We start from the raw sequence: 26,131 nt of genomic DNA, 5'->3' as shown, positions 1-26,131 counted from the left end.
GAAATTATTAAAAAAAGGAACCAAATGGAAACTCTATAACTGAGAAAATAATGGCAGAAACTTTTAAAATAAGATTGCTGGAGGACTCAATAGTACAATGGAGATGACAAAGGATAGAATCAGTGAACTGGAGGAGAGAACACAGTGGAATTCACCCAATCTGAAAAACAGGGAAAGTACAGATGTAAAAAACATGACCTGTGGGTCAATGAAAAAAGATCTAATATTCATATCATTGGAGTCCCAGAAAGAGAGGTGAAAGGATGTGGGACTAAATGAACATTCAAAAAAATAATGGTTCAAAGTTTCCAAAATTTGGTAAAAGACACACACCCAGGAAACTGAGTCAACTTCAAGTGGGATAAACTCAAAGAAATCCGTGCTAAGACACACCATAATTAAAATTTTGAAATCTAAAAAATAAAAAGAAATAAACGCATATTACTAATAGGGAACATCAATTCAAAAGGCCAAGAATTTCTATTCTGAAATTGTAAAGGCCAATAGAAAGGGCACAATATTTTTCAAAGTGTTCAAAGTAAACAACTGCAAATAATAAAATGAAAAAATACACCATACAAACATCAACTGCATGTTTATTGCAGTACAATTCACAATTGCAAAAATATAGAACCAACCTAAGTGCCCATCAGTGGGTGAGTAGATAAAGAAAATGTGGTGGCCGGGCACAGTGGCTCACACCTGTAATCCCTGCGCTTTGGGAGGCCAAGGCAGGCGGATTATGAGGTCAGGAGTTCGAGACGAGCCTAACCAACATGGTGAAACCCCATCCCTACTAAAAATACAAAAATTAGCCAGGCATGGTGGTGCACACCTGTAGTCCCAGCTACTCAGGAGCCTGAGGCAGGAGACTTGCTTGAACCTGGGAGGCAGAGGTTGCAGTGAGCCGAAATCATGCCATTGCACTCCAGCCTGCGCAACAGAGTGAAACTCCATTTCAAAAAAAAAAAGAAAGAAAATGTGGTGTGTGTGTGTGTGTGTGTGTGTGTGTATAATGGAATACTCCTCAGCCATAAAGAAGAACAAAATAATGTCTTTTGCAGCAACTTGGATGGAACTGGAGGCCATTATCCTAAATGAAGTAACTCAGGAATGGAAAAACAAATGCCGCATGTTCTCACTTATAAGTGGAAGTTAAGCCATTGATACACAGGGGTATGCAGAGTGGTATAATGAACATTGGAGATTCAGAAGTGGGGAGGGTGAGAGAGTGGTAAGGGATGAAAAATTACCTGTTGGGTACAATGTAGACACTATTCAGGTGACAGGTACCCTAAAAGCTCAGACTTCATCACTATACAATTCATCCATGTAACCAAAAATCACTTGTACCCTTAAAGCTATTGAAATTTTTTTAAAAAATGTGTTAAACAGTTACATGCATTATAAAGAAACTATGAAGAAAACATTTTTAAATAATTCAGTCTTATGCAATGAAAAAGAAAATCAATAAAATAAAAAACTAGTTCCTCAGGGAAAAAAAAATACAATTGACAAAACTCTAACAACACTAACAAAAAGAAAAAAGATGCAAATTATCAATGTCAGGAATGAAACAGAATATATCACTACATCCTACAACCATTAAAAATATAAGGGCATACTACGAATAACTTTATGCTCATAAATTTGATAACTGAGAAGAAATGGACCAATTCCTCAGAAACAACAACCTACCAAGCCTCAACCAAGATGAAATAGATAATCTGAGTAGACTTGTAACTATCAAAATAATTCAATCTGTAATTTAAAAGCTCCTGAAAAAGAAATCTTCAGGCTCAACTGAATTCACTGGTGAATTCCACCAATCATTAAAGAGGAATTAACATAAACTTTAACAAATTTCTTCCAGAAAAATAGGAAGAAGGTAATACTTCCTAACTCATTTTATAAGGGTAGTGTTATCTTCATACCAAAACCAGACAAAGAAAATATAATTTAAAAAAGGAAACTAAGGGCCAATAATTGTTCATGAACTTAAATACAAAAATCCTCATAAAAATATTAGCAAACTGGATCCAAAATATATGAAAAGAATTATACATCATGACCAAGTGGGGTTTATTCCAGGTATGCAAGGCTGGCTTAACATTCAAAAATCAATCAATGTAATTCACAATAATCAACAACATGAAGAAGAAAAATCATATGATCATATCAATTGATGCAGAAAAGGTATCTGACAAAGTCCAACACTCAATCATGAAAAAAAAACTCTCAGTAATTTGAAATAGAGAAAAATTAACTCACTTGATAAAAAGCATCTACAAAGTCCTACAGGTAACATCATACTTAATGGTAAAATCTGAGTATTTTTTCCTTAAGATAGGAACAAGGCAAGAAGTTGTTCTCAATACTAAACACAGTACTAGAAGTACTAGCTAGTGCAATAAGACAAGAAAAAAAAGGCATATAGGTTAGAAAGAAAGAAAGAAAGAAAGAAAGAAAACTATCTTTGTTTGCAGATGCTATGTCTACGTTGAAGATCCCAAGGAAACTACAGAAAAACACTTAGAATCTATAAGTGAGTTTACCAAGTGTATTAGTCCATTCTCACACTGGTATAAAGAAGTACCTGAGACTGGGTAATTTATAAAGAAAAGAGGTTTAATTGGCTCATAGTTCCACTGGTTGTATAGGAAACGTTGACAGCTTCTGGGGAGGCCAATCACAGCAGAAGGTGAAGGGGAAGCAGGCACATTTTACATGGCCAGAACACGAGGAAGAGAGAAAAGTGGGGACATGCTACACACTTTTAAACAACCATATCTCATGATAACTCACTACCACAAAAACAGCACCAAAAGAGAAATCTGCCCCCAGGATCCAATCACTTCCTACCAGGCCCCACCTCCAACATTGGGGATTACAATTTGACATGAGATTGGCCAGGCATGGTGGCTCACACCTGTAATCCCAGCACTTTGGGAGGCCAAGGAGGGTGGATCAAGAGGTCAGGAGATCAAGACTATCCTGGCTAACACAGTGAAACCCTGTCTCTACTAAAAATACAAAAAATTAGCCAGGCATGGTGGTGGGCACCTGTAGTCCCAGCTACTCGGGAGGCTGAGGCAGGAGAATGGTGTGAACCTGGGAGGCAGAGCTTGCAATGAGCTGAGATCGTGCCACTGCACTCCAGCCTGGGCGACAAAGCAAGACTCCATCTTGAAAAAAAAAAAAAAACAATTTGACATGAGATTTGGGAGGTGACACAGACCCGAACCATATCACCAAGTACACAGATAAAAGATCAACACACAAATATTCAATTGCTTTTCTATATACTGACAATAAACATGCAGAAACTAAAATTTAAAATATAATACCAGTTTCAATAGCACTGAAGAAAATAGAGTACTTAGGTAGATACCTAACAAAACACATAGAGGCTGTATATACTGAACATTATAAAATGCTGTTGAATCCCTTCATGTTAAAAACTCTCAATAACCTAGGTATTGAAGGGACATACCTCAAAATAATAAAAGCCATTTATGACAAACCCACAGACAACATCATATTGAATGGGCAAAAGCTGGAAGCATTCCCCTTGAAAACCAGCACAAGACAAGGATGCCCTTTCTCACCACTCCTATCCAACATGGTATTGTAGGTCCTAGCCAGAGCAATCACACAAGAGACAGAAATAAAGGGCATCCAAATAGTAAGAGAGGAAGTCAAACTATCCCTGTTTGCTGATGACATGATTCTATACCCAGAAAACCCCATAGTCTTGGCCCAAAAGCTCCTTCAGCTGATAGACAACTTCAGCAAAGTTTCAGGATACAAAATCAGTGTACAAAAATCACTAACATTCCTATACATCAACAATAGCCAAGCAGAGAGCCAAATCAGGAATGCAATCCCATTCACAACTGTTACAAAACGAATAAAATACCTAGGAATACAGCTAACCAGGGAGGTGAAAGATCAATGAGAATTACAAAACACTGCTCAAAGACATCAGGAAAGACACAAACAAATGTAAAACCATTCCATGCTCATGGATAAGAAGAATCAATATCATTAAAATGGCCATACTGCCCAAAGCAATTTAGAGATTCAATGCTATTCCTATCAAACTATCAATGACATTCTTCACAGAACTAGAAAAAACTATTTTAAAATTCATATGGAACCAAATAACAGCCCAAGTAGCCAAGGCAATCCTAAGGAAAAAAAAATAAGCTGAAGGCATCATATTACCTGAATTTAAACTATATTACAGGGTGACAGTAACCAAAACAGCATGGTAATGGAACAAAACAGATGCATAGATCAGTGGAACAGAATAGAGAGCCTAGAAATAAAGCCACACACCTACAACTATCTGATCTTTGACAAAGTCAACAAAAACAAGCAATGGTGAAAGGAATCCCTATTCAATAAAGGTGCTGGGAAAACAGGCTAGCCATATGCAAAAGATTGAAACTGGATCCCTTCCTTACAACATACACAAAAATTAACTCAAGAATGAGTAAAGACTGAAATGTAAAACCCCAAACTATAAAAACCCTAGAAGAAAATCTAGGCAATACCACTCAGGATATAGGCACAGGCAAAGATTTCATGATGAAGACGCCAAAAGCGATTGCAACAAAAGCAAAAATGGACAAATGGGATCTAATTAAAGAGCTTCTGTACAGCAAAAGAAACTATCAGCAGATTAAACAAATAACCCATAGAATAGGAGAAAATATGTGTAAACTATGCATCTGACAAAGGTCTAATATCCAGCATCTATGAGGAACTGAAATCTACAAGAAAACAAACCCATTAAAAAGTAGGCAAAGGACATGAACAGACACTTTTCAAAAGAATATATACATGCAGCCAACAAGCACATGAAAAAAAAACTCAATATCACTGATCATTAGAAAAATGCAAATCAAAACCACAATGAGATACCATCTCACACCAGTCAAAATGACTACTACTAGAAAGTCAAAAATAACAGATGCTGGAGAGGTTGCAAAGAAAAGAGAATGCTTAATACACTGTTAGTGGGAGAATAAATTAGTTCAACCATTGTGAAAAACAGTGTGGCAATTCCTCAAAGAACTACCATTTGACCCAGCAATCTCATTATTGGGCATATACCCAAAGGAATATAAATCATTCTACCATAAAGACACATGCATGTGGCGTATGTTCACTGCAGCACTACTCACAATAGCAAAGACATGGAATCAATGTAAATGTCCATCAATAGCAAACTGGTCGAAGAAAATGTGGTACATATATACCATGGAATATTATGCAACCATTAAAAAGAATGAAATCATGTCCTTTGTAGGAACATGGATGGAGCTTGAGGCCATTATCCTTAGCAAATTAATGCAGGAACAGAAAGCCAAATACTGCATATTCTCACTTATAAGTGGGAGCTAAATGATGAGAACACATGGACACAAAGAGGGGAATGTTAGACACTGGGGCCTACTTGAGGATGGAGGGTGAGAAGAGGGAGAGGATCAGAAAAAAATAACTCTTGCGTACTAGGCTTAGTACCTGGGTGACAAAATAATCTGTACAACAAACTCCTGTGACATGAGTTTACCTGTATAACAAACCTGCACATGTACTCCTGAACCTAAAATAAAAGTTACAAAAAGTAAAAAAAAAAAAAAAAAAAAAAAATGGGTTGAAAGGAATTTTTAAAAGACCTAAATAGATAGATATATTGTGTTCATTGATTGGAAGACAACATTGTAAAGATGTCAATTTTCCCCATATTGATCCACAGGTTTACTATAATTCCTATAAAAATCCTAACAAGGATTTTTGTAGACATAGGCAAGCTTATTTTAAGTTATATGGAAAGGCACAGGCCTCAGAATAGGTAGAACAACCCTGGAAAAGAGAAAAAAAGGAGAAGGAATCACTCTAGCACATATTAACACTTAACATATATAGCTACCGTAATCAAAACAGCATGGTATTAGTGGAGGGTAGACATACAGCTCCATGAGACGAAACAGAGAACTCAAAAATATGTTCATATAAATATGCATGACTAAAGTCAAACCCAATTCAATGGAGGAAGCATAGCCTTTTCAACAAATGATGCTGGAGCAATTGGATATCCCCAGGCAAGTAAAGTAACCCTGAAATAATCTTCACAATTTATATAAAAGTTAACTCAAAATGTATCATAGACTTAAATATAAAAGTAAAATTATAAAACCTTTTTTAAAAACAGGAGAAAATCTTTGGGAACTAGGGTGAGGCAAAGAGTTCTTAGACTTGACACAAAAAGTATGATCTATAAAAGAAAAAACTGATAAATTCGACCTTACCAAAATTTAAAACCCTTGCTCTGTGAAAGCCTATGTGAGCACAACAAAAAGATAAGCTTATAGACTACGAGAAAATATTTCCAAACCACATATTTGAAAATGAACTTATATCTAGAATATATAAAGAACTCTCAAAACTCAAGAGTAAACTAAAAATAAAACAAAAGACATGAAGAGACACTTAACTAAAGAGGACACAGAGATTGCAGATCAATACATGAAAAGATGTTCAATATTATTAGCCATCAGGGAAATTAAAATTAAAATTACTATGATACACTACTACACACCTATCCAAATGGCTAATATTAAAAATAGTGACAGTGCCAAATGCTGGCAAGAATGTGGAGAAAGAGAACCATTCATGGTGGGAATGTAAAATAGTACAGCCACTATGGTAAAGTAAAATTATAAATTTTGTATAAAGTAAAATTATAAATTATTGTAAATAGTTTGGCAGTTTCTTGGAAAAAAAAAAAACTAAACATGCAACTATAATATGACCCAGCAACTGGATTCTTAGGCATTTATCCCAGAAAAATAAAAACATGTTCAAACAAAAACCTACACACAAATGTTCATGGCAGCTTTCTTTGTAATTGCCAAAAACTGGAATAAGCCTTGATGTCCTTCAACAGGTGACTTGTTAAACAAACTACAGTTCATCCACACAATGAAACATTACTCAGCAATAAAAAGGAACAAACTATTAATACACACAACAATTTGGATGGATTCCAAGGGGACTATGCTAAGTGAAAAAAAGTAAATCCCCAAAGTGTACATACCGTATGATTCCATTTATATGACATTTTAGAAATGACAAAACTGTAGAAACAGGAGATTAGTGGTTGCCTGGGGTTAGACATGGGGTAAAGGGAGGGTACACAAGGAGGCAGCGGGTGTGTTTATAAAAGGACAAAACAAGGGATCCTTTTGATGTTGGAACTGTTCTGTATCTCAACTGTGGTAGTAGATACACAAGGCTACACAGATAAGATTGTATACGACTACAAGTAAATCTGAAGAAATATGAATAAGATGGGTAGATTGTACCAATGTCAATTCCTGGTCATGATATTATACTATAGTTTTGTAAACTGTTACCATTAGCGGAAACTAGAGCATACAAAGGAGTTCTCCGTATTATTTCTGAAAATTGCGTGTGAATCTACAATTTTCCTCTTTTTAAATTATACTTTAAGTTTTAGGGTACATGTGCACAACGTGCAGGTTTGTTACATATGTATACATGTGCCATGTTGGTGTGTTGCACCCATTAACTCGTCATTTAACATTAGGTATATCTCCTAATGCTATCCCTTCCCCTCCCCCCACCCTACAACAGGCCCCGGTGTGTGATGTTCCCCTTCCTGTGTCCATGTGTTCTCATTGTTCAATTCCCACCTATGAGTGAGAACATGCACTGTTTGGTTTTTTTGTCCTTGCAATAGTTTGCTGAGAATGATGGTTTCCAGCTTCATCCATGTCCCTACAAAGGACATGAACTCATCATTTTTTATGGCTGCATAGTATTCCATGGTGTATATGTGCCACATTTCCTTAATCCAGTCTATCATTGTTGGACATTTGGGTTGGTTCCAAGTCTTTGCTATTGTGAATAGTGCCGCAATAAACATACATGTGCATGTGTCTTTACAGCAGCATGGTTTATAATGCTTTGGGTATATACCCAGTAATGGGATGGCTGGGTCAAATGGTATTTCTAGTTCTAGATCCCTGAGGAATCACCACACTGACTTCCACAATGGTTGAACTAGTTTACAGTCCCACCAACAGTGTAAAAGTGTTCCTATTTCTCCACATCCTCTCCAGTGCCTGTTGTTTCCTGACTTTTTAATGATTGCCATTCTAATTGGTGTGAGATGGTATCTCATTGCGGTTTTGATTTGCATTTTTCTGATGGCCAGTGATGATGAGCATTTTTTCATGTGTCTTTTGGCTACATAAATGTCTTCTTTTGAGAAGTGTCTGTTCATATCCTTCGCCCACTTTTTGATGGGGTTGTTTAAGGTCCAATGTCAAGAGACAAATATGAACTGCATCTATATATACTAATAATTAACATGTGGAAACCAAAATTAAAGACACATTACCATTTATAATTACTCCAAATGAATGACTACTGGATACATAATGAAATGAAGGCAAAAATAAAGATGTTCTTTGAAACCAACGAGAACAAAGACAAAACATAACAGAATCTCTGGGACACATTCAAAGCAGTGTGTAGAGGGAAATTTATAGCACTAAATGCCCACAAGAGAAAGCAGGAAAGATCTAAAATTGACACCCTAACATCACAATTAAAAGAACTAGAGAAGCAAGAGCAAACACATTCAAAAGCTAGCAGAAGGCAAGAAATAACTAAGATCAGAGCAGAACTGAAGGAAATAGAGACACAAAAAACCCTTCAAAAAATCAATGAATCCAGGAGCTGGTTTTTTGAAAAGATCAACAAAATTGATAGACTGCTAGCAAGACTAATAAAGAAGAGAAGAGAGAAGAATCAAATAGACGCAATAAAAAATGATAAAGGGGATATCACCATCGATACCACAGAAATACAAACTACCATCAGAGAATATTATAAACACCTCTACGCAAATAAACTAGAAAATCTAGAAGAAATGGATAAATTCCTCGACACATACACTCTCTCAAGACTAAACCAGGAAGAAGTTGAATCTCTGAATAGACCAATAACAGGCTCTGAAATTGAGGCAATAATTAATAGCCTACCAACCAAAAAAAGTCCAGGACCAGATGCATTCACAGCCGAATTCTACCAGAGGTACGAGGAGGAACTGGTACAATTCCTTGTGAAACTATTCCAATCAATAGAAAAAGAGGGAATCCTCCCTAACTCATTTTATGAGGTCAGCATCATCCTGATACCAAAGCCTGGCAGAGACACAACCAAAAAAGAGAATTTTAGACCAATATCCCTGATGTACATCGATGCAAAAATCCTCAATAAAATACTGGCAAACTGAATCCAGCAGCACATCAAAAAGCTTATCCACCATGATCAAGTGGGCTTCAACCCTGGGATGCAAGGCTGGTTCAACATAGACAAATCAATAAACATAATCCAGCATATAAACAGAACCAAAGACAAAAACCACGTGATTATCTCAATGGATGCAGAAAAGGCCTTTGACAAAATTCAACAACCCTTCATGCTAAAAACTCTCAATAAGTTAGGTATTGATGGGACGTATCTCAAAATAATAAGAGCTATCTATGACAAACCCACAGCCAATATCATACTGAATGGGCAAAAACTGGAAGCATTCCCTTTGAAAACTGGCACAAGACAGCGATGCCCTCTCTCACCACTCCTATTCAACATAGTGTTGGAAGTTCTGGCCAGGGCAATCAGGCAGGAGAAGGAAATAAAGGGCATTCAATTAGGAAAAGAGGAAGTCAAATTGTCCCTGTTTGCAGATGACATGATTGTATATCTAGAAAACCCCATCTTCTCAGCCCAAAATCTCCTTAAGCTGATAGGCAACTTCAGCAAAGTCTCAGGATACAAAATCAATGTGCAAAAATCACAAGCATTCTTATACACCAACAACAGTCAAACAAGAGAGCCAAATCATGAGTGAACTCCCTTTCACAATTGCTTCAAAGAGAATAAAATACCTAGGAATCCAACTTACAAGGGATGTGAAGGACCTCTTCAAGAAGAACTACAAGCCACTGCTCAATGAAATCAAAGAGGATACAAACAAATGGAAGAACATTCCATGCTCATGGGTAGGAAGAATTAATATCGTGAAAATGGCTATACTGCCCAAGGTAATTTATGGATTCAATGCCATCCCCATCAATTTACCAATGACTCTCTTCACAGAATTGGAAAAAACTAAAGTTCATATGGAACCAAAAAAGAGCCCGCATTGCCAAGTCAATCCTAAGCCAAAAGAACAAAGCTGGAGGCATCACGCTACCTGACTTCAAACTATACTAAAGGCAACAGTAACCAAAACAGCATGGTACTGGTACCAAAACAGAGATATAGACCAATGGAACAGAACAGAGCCCTCAGAAATAATGCCGCATATCTACAACCATCTGATCTTTGACAAACCTGACAAAAACAAGAAATGGGGAAAGGATTCCCTATTTAATAAATGGTGCTGGGAAAACTGGCTAGCCATATGTAGAAAGCTGAAACTGGATCCCTTCCTTACACCTTATACAAAAATTAATTCAAGATGGATTAAAGACTTAAATGTTAGACCTAAAACCATAAAAACCCTAGAAGAAGACCTAGGCAATACCATTCAGGACATAGGCATGGGCAAGGACTTCAAGTATAAAACACCAAAAGCAATGGCAACAAAAGCCAAAATTGACAAATGGGATCTAATTAAACTCAAGAGCTTCTGCACAGCAAAAGAAACTACTATTAGAGTGAACAGGCAACCTACAGAATGGGAGAAAATTTTCGCAACCTACTCATCTGACAAAGGGCTAATATCCAGAATCTACAATGAACTCAAACAAATTTACAAGAAAAAAAAATCTACAATTTTCTTAATAACAACATCAGTTTAAAATGCTGGGGACATAGACAGGAGTGATGGCCCATGCCTGTAGTCCCAGTTCCTCTGGAGGTTGAGGTGAGAGGATCTCTAGAGTCCAAAAATTCAAAGCCAGCCTGAGATGCCCCCTCTTTAAAAAGAGAAAAAAATAATGCTGAAAACAGTTTAAAGCAAAGAGAAATCAGTGGACACTAGGAGCTAGTATGGGTTCATTAGGAAAAAAACTCGTTCACCCTCCCCTCCCTTTCTTCCTTCCTTTACTTTTGATATAAAAGTTATCAGGTGAGTGCTATAACTGTTTTTATATCCTGAGTTTAGGAAAGTATTTGACGGTGTCTCAGAATAGCTTTATAGAGTCAAAACTGATGTGTCACATTAGAGCTGAGAGAACTTGTAAACATTTCAAAGACCATACTCAAGACTGACTGAAAGATTAAATGTCAATCAATGGTCCCTAGCCAAATGCTAAAAGGCCACATATCCTTCAAGATTTCCACTGATGGTTTGAAAACCAAACAGAAAGCATATAGTTGACTGAATCTGCAGATGGTCTGAAGCACACAAGGGTACTGATATTTGAATGGTCAGAATTAGGAATTAACAGACTATACTGGCTGTTAGATACACAATGAAAAATAACATAAACAAATAAAAAGCCTTTCACAAAGGTCCAAACTTACAATTAAATAAACACAGCAGCATCTGTGAAAGAGTTTTAAGCTGATGGAAAGCCCAGTGAACCATCATGATCTCAGACTTCATTTCTTACTGTTTCTGCTACATTGACAACTTTGCCATTCCTCAAACACACCAAGAACACATTCTAGACTCAGGACCTTTGCACATGCTATTTTCTCTATCCAGTTGGTTCTTCTCCCAATTATCTGCATGATGTTATCCTTCATTTCTTCTGGGTCTTGCTATATCACAGAGGCATTTCTTGACCACATAAGTGAGACAGCAACTCCCACCCCTCACTTTTTATATATCCCTTTCCTTGCTCTAAGTTTCTCCTGTATTTGCTTCCACCTGATATATTGTAGATCTATTTTTTATATTTTTTGTCTGCCCCCACCCCAGCTCCCATCAAAATGGGAGCAGGTAACAGGAACTTTGTTTTCTTCCTAGCCAGATACAGGTTTTGTTGGACTTAAAATATATGAGTTGCAGAATTTTCTTCAAGAACAATAATACCAAATTACAAATACAAAATTAGTTATAGGGCCGTAGATGTCCCTGCAAGTGAAGGGCCTTGGAATTTAAGCTTCATTCACTTTATAGTAAATCTACCTCTAATCACTGTTATAGCCCCAGTTCCTAGCACAGCTCCTCATACATGTGTGAAGCCTCCATACTTGAGTCCTTACCTAATGAACTGATGAACTAAAACCTACGTACATAAAAACTAACTAAAAGCCCAACTTCACAGTATACTTTTGTAACAAATAGCTGAGTGTCCACCAATCACAGCAGCCAAGCTTCGGTCAACTGCAGGTAGCTAACTGATTACACCATGCTCAAATAAGGCAAAGGCAGAGCTGTAACCAATCAAGCTGTCTCTCTTAGGGCACTCAGTTTTTCGTCCATAAATGCTGCATGCAAGAGTTCTGTTAACCTGTTCTGGTTTTGAGGGCTGCCCAATTTGTGAATCATTCTTTCCTCAATTAAACTCTGTTAAATTTAGTTTGTCTAAAGTTTTTCTTTTAACAGATTGGCATTGGAAGTCGGATCCAAAGTAGAACTCCAGTGACCCCCAGTAACACTGAGTGACTAAGTAAAAGTACCCAACAGAGCCCATTATGCCCACTGATCTATTAGAGCAACTGGGGTCATGGGTGATTTCTCTCTCAGATTCTGGGCTCCACAAATTTGTTGCTTGAGCTCTCAAATTTATTTTAGCATTTTTTTTAATCCACAATGGATTCAGAAGTCACAATAGAAACAGGAATGGGTACTGTATGGGGGTGCCACAGGTGTCTGCCTGGGTCAGACAGAAACTGGACTGGGTTCAATAGGTAGGTAAGGTTACTAGAATATAATAGGAAATCATGGGTTCATCTGGATCCAAAAAGTCTAGAACTCCTCCATGTGGAACTCTAGCAAATTTCATGTATAAGAACTATGGATATAGAACCTGTGTTTTTCTAGAGAAATGGGTGAACTCAGAGTAACTTAGAGTTACAGTGGGCACAGTGGGAAAACTCCTTACAAAAGGCAAACAGTTGGGTGTCTTTACAGCTACAACATCTACGAGGACCAAGAGGACCTTGCGGTATAAATTTTAAACCAAAAACAAGGGGTCCCAAACTAAAGTACCCTGTGCTCTGAGATGTCTGACTTTATCGTAAACAGCCAGAGAATTGGAAAATAAACTGTCAGTTTTTATACAAGACATCTGATGAACTCACTCACTTTGTCCTGCACTATTTCCTCACTAGAAGAAGCCCCCAAAGGCTTCACTCCTTGGATGATAATTAACCAATCTCTCAGAGAGAAATAAAGGATATTTCCATGGTGGAGGTTTCAAATTATGTCTAAAAGATTCCTGTGTCCAAACCTGTCTAATATCACTTGGACCATTTTCAGAAAAATATTTGTAAGAATTAGTTCTCTCTGTTTTCTGTACTTATTCTTGCTTCTCCCATAAGAACCTCTCAGTTGACTGAAACCTCTCTTCTCAAAACCCTGTTGACTATATGTTCTGCCAACTCTGTCCACCTCTTTCTGGTCAACATGATCTTTGGAGAGAGAAAATATTTTATGTTGACTGATGATTCTGACTGTTCTTTATCTTTCTCTCCATCTTTCTCTTTATCCTCCTCTGCCTACTGTAAACCAAAAATAAAATTCTAAGGTACCCCCCAACCACCTGAATGGACTTCTTCCTAGGCCAGGGCACTTTAAAATTTAACCTGAGAGACTGGTTCAGGCCATGACAGGAAGTGGGGGTCAGACATGCCTCATTAGGCCTCTTCAGCATTAACATCAACATAGTCTGATAAGAAACATTTATAATCTATTCTCTCTGAAGCCTGCTACCTGGAGGCTTCATTTGTATGATAAAACCTTGGTCTCCACAACCTCTTATCTCAACATAGACATTCCTTTCTATTGATAACTCTTTCAACCAATTGCCAATTAGAAAAATTGTAAATCTACATACAACCTGGAAGCCTCCCCACCCCCACCCTTCTTCGAGTTGTCCTGCCTTTCTGGACTGAACCAATGTATTTCTTAAATGTGTTTGATTGAAGTTTCACATCTCCCTAAAATGTATAAAACCAAGCTGCACCCCAAACACCTTGGGCACATATTCTCAGGATCTCCTGAGGGCTGTGTCATGGGTCATGGTCACTCATATTTGGATCAGAAAAAATCTTTTCAAAACTATTTTACAGAGTTTGACACTTTTCATCGATAGTACTCTAAATTTATTAACCTTTTTGCTTATTTTCCCATCTCAGGATAAAAAAGTTGTTTAGAGAAGTTCAGCCCTCAGATAAAGGTGGCCTGCTTCTTTAACCACTCTATGCCTTTGTCAAAATCTTGACTCAGAACAACAGTGAAATGTATCCTAGGCTGGCATAGAAGATGCTTTGTCTGCCCTATGCATTAATGGGAACCACTCTGAACTCAGTAATCTAATTTAAAAACTTGGGCTGGGAATCTGCCTATTTTTAGTTATTTTGAGACGTTTTGTAAAATAAATTTACATCTATAAAGGAAATCTCCATTTATAAGGCTGTCTCTGTCTCTGCACCGGAAGAAAGGCAGGACTCTTATTAGAAGCTCTTACAATGGAGAAAGCATTGACTTAAATTTACATAACAAGCCTTACCTTTGTTTAAGGTGATTTTCTTGGCCATCTTGTCTTAACTGGGCCTTTACCAATACCTTCTTTTCTTGGTTTGAGCAAATAATGACAATTAGTGCTGAAATCTGAGTTCTGTACCTTTGAGATATAAATTTTGTACCTTGTTTTACCTAAGAACCATCACTTTAGAAATGCAAATTTGGCGTAGAAAATTTTTAGATGGTTCTTAAAAATGAGATGACTAAAATGGACACTGATGGGGTTAAAACAAAGGTTGAATCTAACAAAGGATGGATGAACCAGAGGGACTCCCTGTTGGTCCCCCAACATTTCAGTGACCCAAACCAGTCCACTCTATTTACCTCAGTTTGGAGAAATTTTAAAAGCCCAAAGACAAATATAATGAGCAGCCTAACTAAAAATTGCTTAGGGCAATAATCAGGCAGGTCATTTTAAAAAAGGACAAAGATCCCTTGACTCAATCCCTACTGCTACTATGAGTAAAATGGTTAGAGGTCAAAGAAAAGAGGTATCTTCAGAGTAAATGGTGTTGGGGAAAGATGAATGGGCCCCTTAGAGAATAGATGATGTTGTGACAAGGTTTGTCTGGTTGCGATGGACTTCTGGCCTTCTCTCTTGTGATAACAGTTAATCTTCAGAGGACTGATGACAATTGAGTTCCTTTTGTAGCATTAGTCTTTAGGCAGATGGAGGGGGAACTCAGAAAGCCTCTGTATTTTGCTGTTTTTCTTTTTTCTTTTTTTTTTTTTTTTTTTTTTTGAGATGGAGTTTCACTCTTGTAGCCCAGGCTGGAGTGCAATGGTGTGATCTCAGCTCACTGCAACCTCCGCCTCCCAGGTTCAAGCCATTCTCCTGCCTCAGCCTCCCGAGTAGCTGGGATTACAGGTGCCCATCACGACATCCAGCTAATTTTGTATTTTTTTTAGTAGAGACAGGGTTTCACCATGTTGGCCAGGCTGATCTTGAACTCCTGACCTCAGGTGAATGGCCCACCTCGGCCTCCCAAAGTGCTGGGATTACAGGTGTGAGCCACCACGCCTGGCCTATTTTGCTGTTTTTCAAATGCTTCAGCTCAAAGTCATCAACATAACAAAAATATGTATACCGATATACATATTTTAGGGTGGTATTTCCTGAACTCCTTCAATGGCCAGTTTTGTTTAATGAGCAATTCAAGAATTGTCAAGAATAAGTAAATTAAGTGAATGTAAATGGGATACAAGTTTAAGTGAACTTGTCAAAATTTCAAAAATCTTTTTCAGTAACTTAAAATCTTAAAGTCCTTCTATGTTATATTAAGTACAGTAGTCCCCACCTTATCCTTGGGAGATAAATTCCAAGACACCCAGTAGATGCACTGATGGACCCTCCCACCCACTCCCCCCACTCCTCACCTCTGGGCAAGGGCATTCCAAAGTTAACCTGAAAACTAGTTCAAGTGATAATGGAACATTTCTCATTATACCCTCCTCCCTTTTGAAATTCAGGCACAGCTGACTAACATTAACATCAAAACAGAGACCTTAAAACTGATAGAACAGACCCTTTAGGTCTGATAAGAAATATTTACAATCTATTCTCTCTGAAGCCTGTTACCTCTGCTACCTGGAGGCTTTGTCTGCATGATAAAATCTTGGTCTCCACAACCTCTTATCTTAACCCAGACATTCTTTCTATTGATTCCAGGTCTTTAGATAATAACTGTTTCAACCAATTACCAATCAGAAAATCTTTGAATCTGCCTATGACCTGGAAACCCCAGCTTCCAGTTGCCTTGCCTTTCCAGACCAAATCAATGTACATATTACATGAACTGATTGATGTCTTGTCTCCCTAACATGTGTAAAACCAAGCTGTAGCACACGTTCTCAGGATTTACTGGGGCTGTGTCACAGGCCATTGGTCATTCATATTTGGCTCAGAATAAATCTCTTCAAATGTTTTACAGAGTTCAACTCTTTTCATCAATGCCTGAAACCAAAGGTAGTACCAAACTCTATATATACTATGTTGTCATCTATACATACATACCTATGATAAGATTTAGCTTATAAATTAGGCACAGTAAGAGATTAACAACAACTAATAAAATACCAAAATTATAATGATATATTACAATAAAAGTAATATAGATGTGGTCTTTCTCTCTCTCTGAAAGATTCTCCCCAGGGCCTGAAACTTAAGGGAATGAATAACTCCTCCCTTCTCAGGCCCAGTCCCAAGACGCAAGACTACTTCCACCAACAGCATGCCTCAGCAAGATAGCAGAAGCAGGAAGAGAGCTGGCCGGAAGACACGTACCCCCTGAAGACCGAGAGAGAGGCCGTCAGGGTACTGCGTAGCAGTTACATAAGACTGAGACACTTTCTGTTTACAGGAGACTATAAAACCCCTGCCCTGGCCTCATTTGGTGCTGATGCCATTTTAGGCCTCAGCCCGTCTGCACCCAGGCGCTCATTAAAACAGCGTATTGCTCCACACTACCTCGTGTTGTCTGTTGGCACGCTCTCGGGATTAGAACAGATACAAGAACCTTTCATCTGGTGCCGAAAACCGGGAGGGGCTCCGGTGTATGTCCCCTGTGGACCTACGCCTCCACCCTGGAGAGCAGGCCACAGCAGCCGGACAAAGGAAACTCCTCAGCCTCTAGTCGCCTCTCTGTGCATGCACATCAGTCACTGATCTCACCTACTGGTAAAGTTTCCTGGGAGCCTGGTTAACAGGGAAAAATCTGCATGGCCTCTCTTGGTTTCTCCGGTCCGAAAATCCAACCTTGGTCCAAGAAGGTTCCGGTGTGTGCCAGGCACTCGCTGATCATCTGGTCTTAGGGGGACACTTCTAAGCCATTTGATCCCATTCCAGGAACGAAAAAGGCAGCGGTGACAATTGCTCCTTTTATCGTCTCCCTACGGCCATGCAAGATGGTCTCCCTTTCACTTTTCTCCCGAGCCTACCCTCCGTTATGGGAAATTCCCAGTCTTCCATTCCAAAGGACAGCCCTCTAGGCTGCCTCATAAAAAAAAAAAAAAAAAAAAAACTTGCAAACCTTAGGCCTCAGACAAAATATCCGCCCTAAACACCTTGTCTTTTTTGCAATTCAGTCTGGCCACAGTATGAATTAGATAATGGGTCCAAATGGCCCGCAAATGAACATTCGACTTTACAGTTTTAACTGACTTAAGCAATTATTGCTGACGGCTGAAAAAATGGGGAGAAATTCCTTATGTCCAGGCTTTTTTGCACTCAGATCACAACCCAACCTCGGCAATTCTTGCTCACCTGTTCAAATCCTTCTCCTCCATTCTCGCCGCCCTGATCGCCTTTCTCCTCCCAGCCCAACCTCTTTTTCCTTGTTGGATCCAGCAGACTGCTGTCCACCCCTCCTCTCTCTCTCAAACACCTTTAGTCCCCCAAGCCTCCTCTTTATCTTCTCAGTCGCCATCTTCCCAGTTGCCATCCTCTCAGCTGCCATCTTCCCAGCCACCATCCTCTCAGCTGCCATCTTCCCAGCCACCATCTTCCCAATCAGCAGTATCCACTTCTTTTCCTACACCTTCCCCTCCTCAGGACAATTCTAGTATTGTCTGTACCCATTCTCCTCCCCCACCGCCCTCTCCTGAGGCCTGTAAACCCATCCTGCCACCTTATGCCCCTATCTATCCTCCACTGCCTATCAGCTCAACGCCCCCTTCCCCCTTCAAACCCTCGGCAAGAACCACTTCCGGCTTCTTCCTTCTCTCCCACCCGTACTCACTCAGGCACCATCTTTGGTCCATGCCCCACCCTTACTTCAGCACCTGTGCTAGAGTGTCCCCTTTGGGAAGTAGCAGGAACTGAAGGTATTGTTAGAGTTCATGTTCCCTTCTCTCTCACTGATCTCTCTCAAATTAACAAAAGACTTGGTTCATTTCCAGAAGACCCTACCTCTTATATTAGAGTTTCAGTACCTCACCCAGTCTTATGAACTTGGCATGACCTCTGTATTATCCTCTCTTCCACCCTCACCCCAGAAGACCGGGACCATATCTGGACCCTAGCTCAGGCGTATGCTAATACAATTCATCACCAAGCTCCTGCCCAGCCTACTGGCGCAGAGGTAGTCCCCAACCAGGACCCCCACTGGGATTATCAAGATGAAGCCCCTGGATGCTGCCATCGGGACCACATGATTGTGTGTCTCCTTGCAGGACTCAAAAAGGGTGTCCATAAAGCAGTCAACTATGAAAAACTTTCAGAAATCACCCAGGGTCCTGACGAAAACCCAGACCTTTTTCTCTCTCGTTTAACTGAAGCCATGAGAAAGTATACCAACCTAGACCCAGCCAGCCCAGAAGGGACCTTCAGTTCATCTCCCAATCCACCCCCGATATCTGGCGCAAGCTTCAGAAGCTTGCCGGTGGCCCTCAAATCCTACAACAAGACCTTCTTAATTTTGCCTTCAAAGTCTTTAACAATCGTGATGAGGAAAGTGAAAGGCAAAAACAGGCAGTTTCAAATGCTTGCCTCCACCATAAGGGGCCCTGCAGGCCCACGGGCCGCAGCTCCACACAGAATGCTCCTAGCAATCCACCTCCACCTGGCACCTGTTTCAAGTGTGGCAATGAAGGCGACTGGTCCAGACAATGACCAAACCCAGGTAAGCCCACCAGGCCATGCCCCCTCTGCAGAGGACCCCACTGGAAGTCGGACTGTGAGTGGCCCCCACAAGGACTGTCCCCATCCCTTCCTGAGCTGACCAAAACCTCCTACTGAGATCTCATCAGCCTTGCCACTGAAGACTGACAGTGCCCTGGAACAGATGCCCCAGCAACTACCATCTCTTCATACGAGCCAAGGGTAACTCTGATGGTGGCAGGTAAGCCAGTATGCTTTTTTAAAATTAATACTGGGGCAACCTACTCTGCTTTACCTAATTTTTCAGGACCCACCTAGTCCTCCCAAGTCTCTGTTGTGGGAATTAATGGACAAGTCTCCAAACCCTGAGCCACCCCTCCACTTTTCTGCTCCCCGCACACCTTTTCCCTCACTCGCTCTTTCTTAGTACTGCCCTCATGCCCAACTCCACTCCTAGGCAGAGACATCCTTTCAAAACTCCACACTACTCTCCACTTCCACGTTCCCCATAGTACCCAATGCATCAACCCAAACCCCTCTGGTGCTTCTAACTTTCTTCTACTCCTCCAACCTCCCACTTTAAAACATGCAACCTTTCCTTATTCCCCATCCATAGTTAACCCCGCTATTTGGGATACTTCCACACCTTTTTCCTCAGTCGCAAAACACCACACTCCTGTCCGCATTACCCTTAAAGAGCCCACCCAGTTCCTATCACAGAAGCAGTATCCCATCCCCCAAGCAGCTCTCATAGGCCTAAAGCCTATCATTTCTCACCTCCTTGCCAGTCACCTACTCCGCCCAACAGACTCCCCTTTTAACACACCAATTCTACCTGTCAAAAAGCCAGATGGAACTTATTACTTAGTCAAGGACCTCAGGCTCATTAACCAAGCTGTACTCCCAGTATGTCCAGTAGTTCCTAACCCATATACTTCACTTTCCGCAATTCCCTCCAATACCACCCATTTTTCTGTTCTAAACCTAAAGGATGCTTTTTTCACAATTCCTTTACACCCTGATTCTCAAGACCTCTTTGCCTTTATGTGGGAAGACCCTGACACCTTTCACACCAGCTCACATGCATACTACCTCAAGGTTTCAGAAACAGCCCCCACCATTTTGGGCAGGCCCTTGCTCATGACCTCTGTATCTTATCCCTAAAACCGTCCACTCTCCTTCAATATGTTAATGATCTGCTCCTGTGTAGCCCCTCTCAAAGAGACTGCAACACACATACTATCCCTCTTTTCAACTTCTTGGCAGAACAGGGGTATCAGGTCTCCCCTAAGAAAGCACAAATATGCACCCCCTCAGTCACCTATCTAGGCCTAGCTCTTACCCCGCAAACCCGACGGCTCACAACCGACCGCATATCCCTCCTCTAGTCCCTCCTGCCTCTGCAAACTAAGCAAGAAATTATCTCTTTTCTAGGACTAGCGGGATATTTTAGGCTCTGGGTTCCCTCCTTCACTCTACTTGCCAAACTTATATCAAGCTGCTAAAGGCCCTCTCCATGAGCCTTTAAACCCTGCTAAAAGGCCCTCTCCATGAGCCTTTAAACCCTGCGCAGACTATTACCCAACCTTTCCGTCTACTCCGTAAGGCTCTCAGCCCCCGTCCTCACTTTCCCAGACCTCACCAAAACTTTCTCCCTCTATACCAGCGAATGGCATGGAGTTGCACTAGGTGTTCTAACCCAGTCTAAGGGACCCACCCTCCAGATTGTTGCCTACCTCTCTAAACAGCTTGAAGCCACAGTTCTCGGATGACCTGCCTGCCTCCAAGCATCAGCGGCAGCTGCAGTCCTCACTCTTAAAAGCATAAAACCATCTCTCCATGCCAACCTAACAGTTTATTCAACCCATAACATCAGATATGCTAGCTCACCGCAGTGTACTAAGTCTCATCCCTGCCCCATGCCTCCTCCAAGTGTATGCTCTATTCATAGAAACTCCCCACATCACCATGCTAACCAGCTCCCATCTAAACTCGGCCATGCTCTGTCCCTGTCCTTATTCTCTCCTCTTTACTCCTCAGAAGAAAAAGAGGACTACCAAGCCCAAAACCTTCAAAAACAAGGACCATGGTATGTCAAGGGAGGGTGCTTCGTTCTTCCTCACTCTTAAACAATTCCTATCCTCTAAAGTCTCCACAACTCTTTCCATGTCGGGTACAAACCTCTCTTCCAACTTCTCCACCCTATTCTCACTTGTCCTCACCTTTCTAGCCGTGTTTGAGAAATCACCCAGACCTGCTTTATCTGCCACTGAGTGTCACCCCAGGGGTCCCTCTGCCACTGCCTTTTCCTACCCACGAAGCCCGGGGCCAGGCACCCGGGCAAGATTGGCAAGTAGACTTCACTCACATGCTGCCCGGTAAATGGCTCTGCTATCTTCTAGTCTTTGTCTGTACTTTCTCCGGGTGGGTAGAAGCATTCCCAACAACTTCAGAAGGTGCAAATGTCGTCACACAAACTCTCATCATGCATAGAATTCCCCGTTTTGGACTCCCAACACTCATCCAATCTGATAACAGCCTGACTCTATCAGCCAAATTACCCAAGGCGTCTCTACATCCTTGGGAATAAAATGGATTCTCCACACACCCTACAGGCCCCAATCTTCAGGCAAAGTTGAAAAGGTCAACTCTGTCCTTAAAGCCCAACTCACCAAGCCCAACTCTAGAAACCCGGCAGTCGTGGACAAAAAAAATCTCTCTTTTGCCCTCATGAGACTCTGCGCAACACCAAAAGCACACTCTTTTTATAGTCCCTTTGAAATCATGTATGGCCGAACTTTTCTTTTAGGGCCTCCACCCTTACCAGACTCTGAGCCACTCGGGAATTACCTCCCTTCCTTAATCCAGACACTGTCTTTTATTCGTGAAGCAACAAATGAGGCCATGCCTCTGCCTGTCGACACCTCCTTGTCCTCTCAACATAACTGTCTTGCAGGCACAGATGTGTTTATCTGCCAACCCAACCCTCACAAAAAGCTACAACCGAAGTGGTCAGGCCCTACACTGTGATACTCAGCATGCCAACTGCAGTGAGAATCCAAGGACTCCCCTACTGGATCCGTTGCACCAGGGTCAAGCTCACCCCGCAAGGATACTCCTTCCTCCAAAACATTAACAGTGGGCAACACCCTCGGAGTCCCTGTATATAATAACCTAAACAAAGAAAAACAATCCTTAAAGGTAGAAGGAAGCCAAAGATGGCAAAAGGACAAATGGCCTCCGCAACGGATCATCGAATATCACGGTCCTGCCACTTGGGCTGAGGATGGTTCCTGGGGTTATCGCACTCCCATATATATGCTAAACAGAATAATTAGGCTACAGGCAGTTCTAGAGATAATCACTAACCAAACCTCCCCAGCCCTGGAAATGCTCCCGCAACAACAAAATCAAATGCGTGCGGCAATTTATCAAAACAGGCTACCACTAGACTAGTTATTAGCAGAAGAGAGTGGGGTCTGTGGTAAGTTTAATATCTCTAATTGCTGTCTTAACATAGACGATAACAAAAAAGCAGTTCTAGAAATTGCTTCAAACATCAGAAAAGTAGCCCATGTACCAGTCCAAACCTGGAAGGGATGGGTGGGACCCAACAAACCTTCTGGAGGGTGGTTCTCTAATTTAGGAGGATTTAAAACACTGGTAGGGACAGTAATCTTCATCATCGGGTTCCTCCTGTTTCTCCCCTGTATTATCCCACTAATAAAAGCTATTAAAAGTCTTGCTGAAACTACAGTTAACCACCAGACAATCCAGATGATGTTCCTGCTGCAACGACACGATGGACACCAACCCGTCTGTCAAGAATAACCCAAAAATTAAGTTTTTCTTTGTTTCCAAGATGTCACGCTTGAAGTAGTTATTGAGAAAGTCATCGCTTTTCCCTTTTTCTATAACCAAATAGATGGGAATGAAAGATTCTCCCCAGGGCCTGAAAGCTTAAGGGAATGAATAACTCCTCCCTTCTCAGGCCCAGTCCCAAGATCCAAGACCACTTGCACCAGCAGCGTGCCTCAGCAAGATAGCAGAAGCAGGAAGAGAGATGGCCGGAAGACACGTACCTCCTGAAGACTGAGAGAGAGGCCGTCAGGGTACCGCGTAGCAGTTACATCAGACTGAGACACTTTCTGTTTAGAGGAGACTATAAAATCCCTGCCCTGTCCTCATTTGGTGCTGACGCCATTTTAGGTCTCAGCCCGTCTGCACCCAGGCGCTCATTAAAACAGCGTGTTGCTCCACACTACCTCGTTCTGTCTGTTGGTGTGCTCCTGGGATTCGAACCAATACAAGAACCTTTCACTCTCCCTCTCTCAAAATATCTCATTATATTGTACTCACCTATTTCTGAACTGCAATTGATCGCAGATAACTGAAACTGCAGTAAAGGAGGAATTACTCTAATACATATTCATGAAATGTCTAGGTCATTTCTAAGAAAGTTAAAAATACCAAAATATTAATTACAAAATGTAAGTTTAAAGCATACATATTTTGGCATCTTGTTTTCAAACAGTATAGGTATGCTATTTGGGTCTATTAGTAAACATGAAAAAACTACTCTATGAAGAAGCACATGTTCTAGAAATTATGAAATGCATATTCATAAAATGTTTGTATATAACAGAGGGTTTTAAGTTGTTTTACTTCCTGGGTTTTCACTAGAAATTAAGGTTACTAAGAGTTGAAAATCCTAATCAATATATGGTAATTTAAAATAGAAATAAAAGGAAAACAACCGTTGTACGTGAGTAAAGTAAGACATGTTTTTAGTAAGTGAAGCTATGAGGTACGGAAGAAGAAAAAAAGAGGGTAATTTTTATCCTAAAGTAGAATGATTGATTGTTCCAAAATGAGAAACCAAAAACTATATGAAAAATAAGAGACATAAAAAGATTATAGAAGGTTTGTGGAAGATAAATCTTACGAAAGTAATTTTATGTGTGATCAAGCTAAGATGAGAAGGAAATTATTCACAAGTTTTTCTAAAAATTGAGCCTTACTACCAAATGTACACTGATGCAAAACTACAATTTTTTACCTTGTGTTGAAACAATAAGGCTTTCTTGGAATCTTGATCCACGTTTTTTTTTTTGAGACAGAGTTTTGCTCTTATTGCCCAGGCTGGAGTGCAATGGTGCGATCTTCACTCACTGCAACCTCTGCCTCCTGGGTTCAAGCAATTCTCCCACCTCAGCCTCCCAAATAGCTGGGATTACAGGCATGTGCCACCACGCCCAGCTAATTTTGTATTTTTAGTAGAGATGGGGTTTCACTATGTTGGTCAGGCTGGTCTCGAAATCCTGACCTCAGGTGATCCACCCACCTCGGCCTCCCAAAGTGCTGAGATTACAGGCGTGAGCCACTGGTCTGGCCTTTGATCTGCTCTTAATAGGAAATTTTGAGAGTTCTTTCTTTACCTTTTTGGTAGGTAACTGGCCTAGGAAACAAAGATTCTGTGCTTTATCAAGATGATTCCTTGTGCTTCACGTTCTATATTAGGTTTTTGCTTACTTAAGAAAACTGAGGCTGGGTGCAGTGGCTCATGCCTGTAATCCCAGCACTTTGGGAGGCCAAGGCGGGAGGCGGGTGGATCACAAGGTCAGGTGTTCGAGACCAGACTGGCCAACATAGTAAAACCCCGTCTCTACTAAAAATTAGCTGGGCGTGGTAGCGGGCACTTGTAATCCCAGCTATTCAGAAGGCTGAGGCAGGAGAATCGCTTGAACCTGGGAGGTGGAGGTTGCAGTGAGCCGAGATCGTGCCACTGCACTCCAGCCCAGGCGATAGTGCTAGACTCCGTCAAAAAAAAAAAAAAAAAAAAAAAGAAAGAAGGAAAGAAGGAAAACTGAGTCCTCTAAAACAGCCAAGGATTTTTCTACAACTATGTTTCTATATTTGCCTTTTAAAGTCTTTTAATTATCACTCTATTTAAATGATTACTGTTATTTCACAGTCACTTATCATATTTTGACCAAGTGTTTTAAACCATATATATTTTTTTCTTTCTTTCTCTTCCTTCCTTCTTCCTTTCCTTTTTCTTTTTCTTTCTCTACGGTGGTGCGATCTCAGCTCACTGCTACCTCCACCTCCCAAGTTCAAGCGATTCTCCTGCCTCAGCCTGCCGAGTAGCTGGGACTACAGGCACACACCACCACACTTGGCTATTTTTTATATTTTTAGTAGAGATAGGGTTTTGCCATGTTGCCCAGGCTGGTCTCAAACTCATGAGTTCAAGCAATCCACCTGCCTTGGCCTCCCAAAGTGCTGGGATTACAGGCATGAGCCACCATGCCAGGCCGAAACCTTTGATATTTTTGACAAACTTCACAAAATCAAATTATAATTTAAGTCTCTTTCTTGACTTTGAATTAACTTTGGGATTTTCCAGATAGGCCCTTGGAACATCTCAAAAGGATACCTCTCTTTGTGAAAAGAGAAATATAAACTAACTGGGCTTATTCGATATATTAAATTATATGGAAAGTGTTGTCAAATAATAAGTAAAGCTAACCCTTTGAGTTATATTTGCATGGATGTGTTATTAATACATGTTTCAGAAATTGTATAAAATACATAGAAATCTAGTAGTCCTGGTATAATGATAAGTCATAATTCTAGTTATCTTAAAATGTTGTATGCAGCAAAAATAACTGAATTTCCTTGTCAATTGCATCAACGTTGTAGTGAACTCTCAACAGGCCTTTAACCATGGCCATTTTAAGCATTATTATTCACAGATGGTTGTTTACTCTGGTACTTTCCTG

General features: G+C 40.4%; 1 protein-coding gene and 1 pseudogene across 3 annotated transcripts in view; one reads left to right on the top strand and one right to left on the bottom strand.

Moving 5' to 3' along the window:
• The window catches only part of LOC134729827 (uncharacterized), a 117,372-nt pseudogene extending 94,856 nt beyond the window's left edge, over positions 1 to 22,516 (top strand).
• EDA (ectodysplasin A) overlaps positions 1 to 26,131 on the bottom strand; it is a 426,944-nt gene that overhangs the window by 319,107 nt on the left and 81,706 nt on the right. The window lies entirely within an intron of this gene.

Source organism: Pan paniscus, chromosome X (genome assembly GCF_029289425.2).
Source record: "Pan paniscus chromosome X, NHGRI_mPanPan1-v2.0_pri, whole genome shotgun sequence".
NCBI classification, from domain to species: Eukaryota; Metazoa; Chordata; class Mammalia; order Primates; family Hominidae; genus Pan; species Pan paniscus.
The sequence above is the reverse complement of the archived record's forward strand: the minus strand, read 5'-3'. Positions and strand labels throughout refer to the sequence as shown.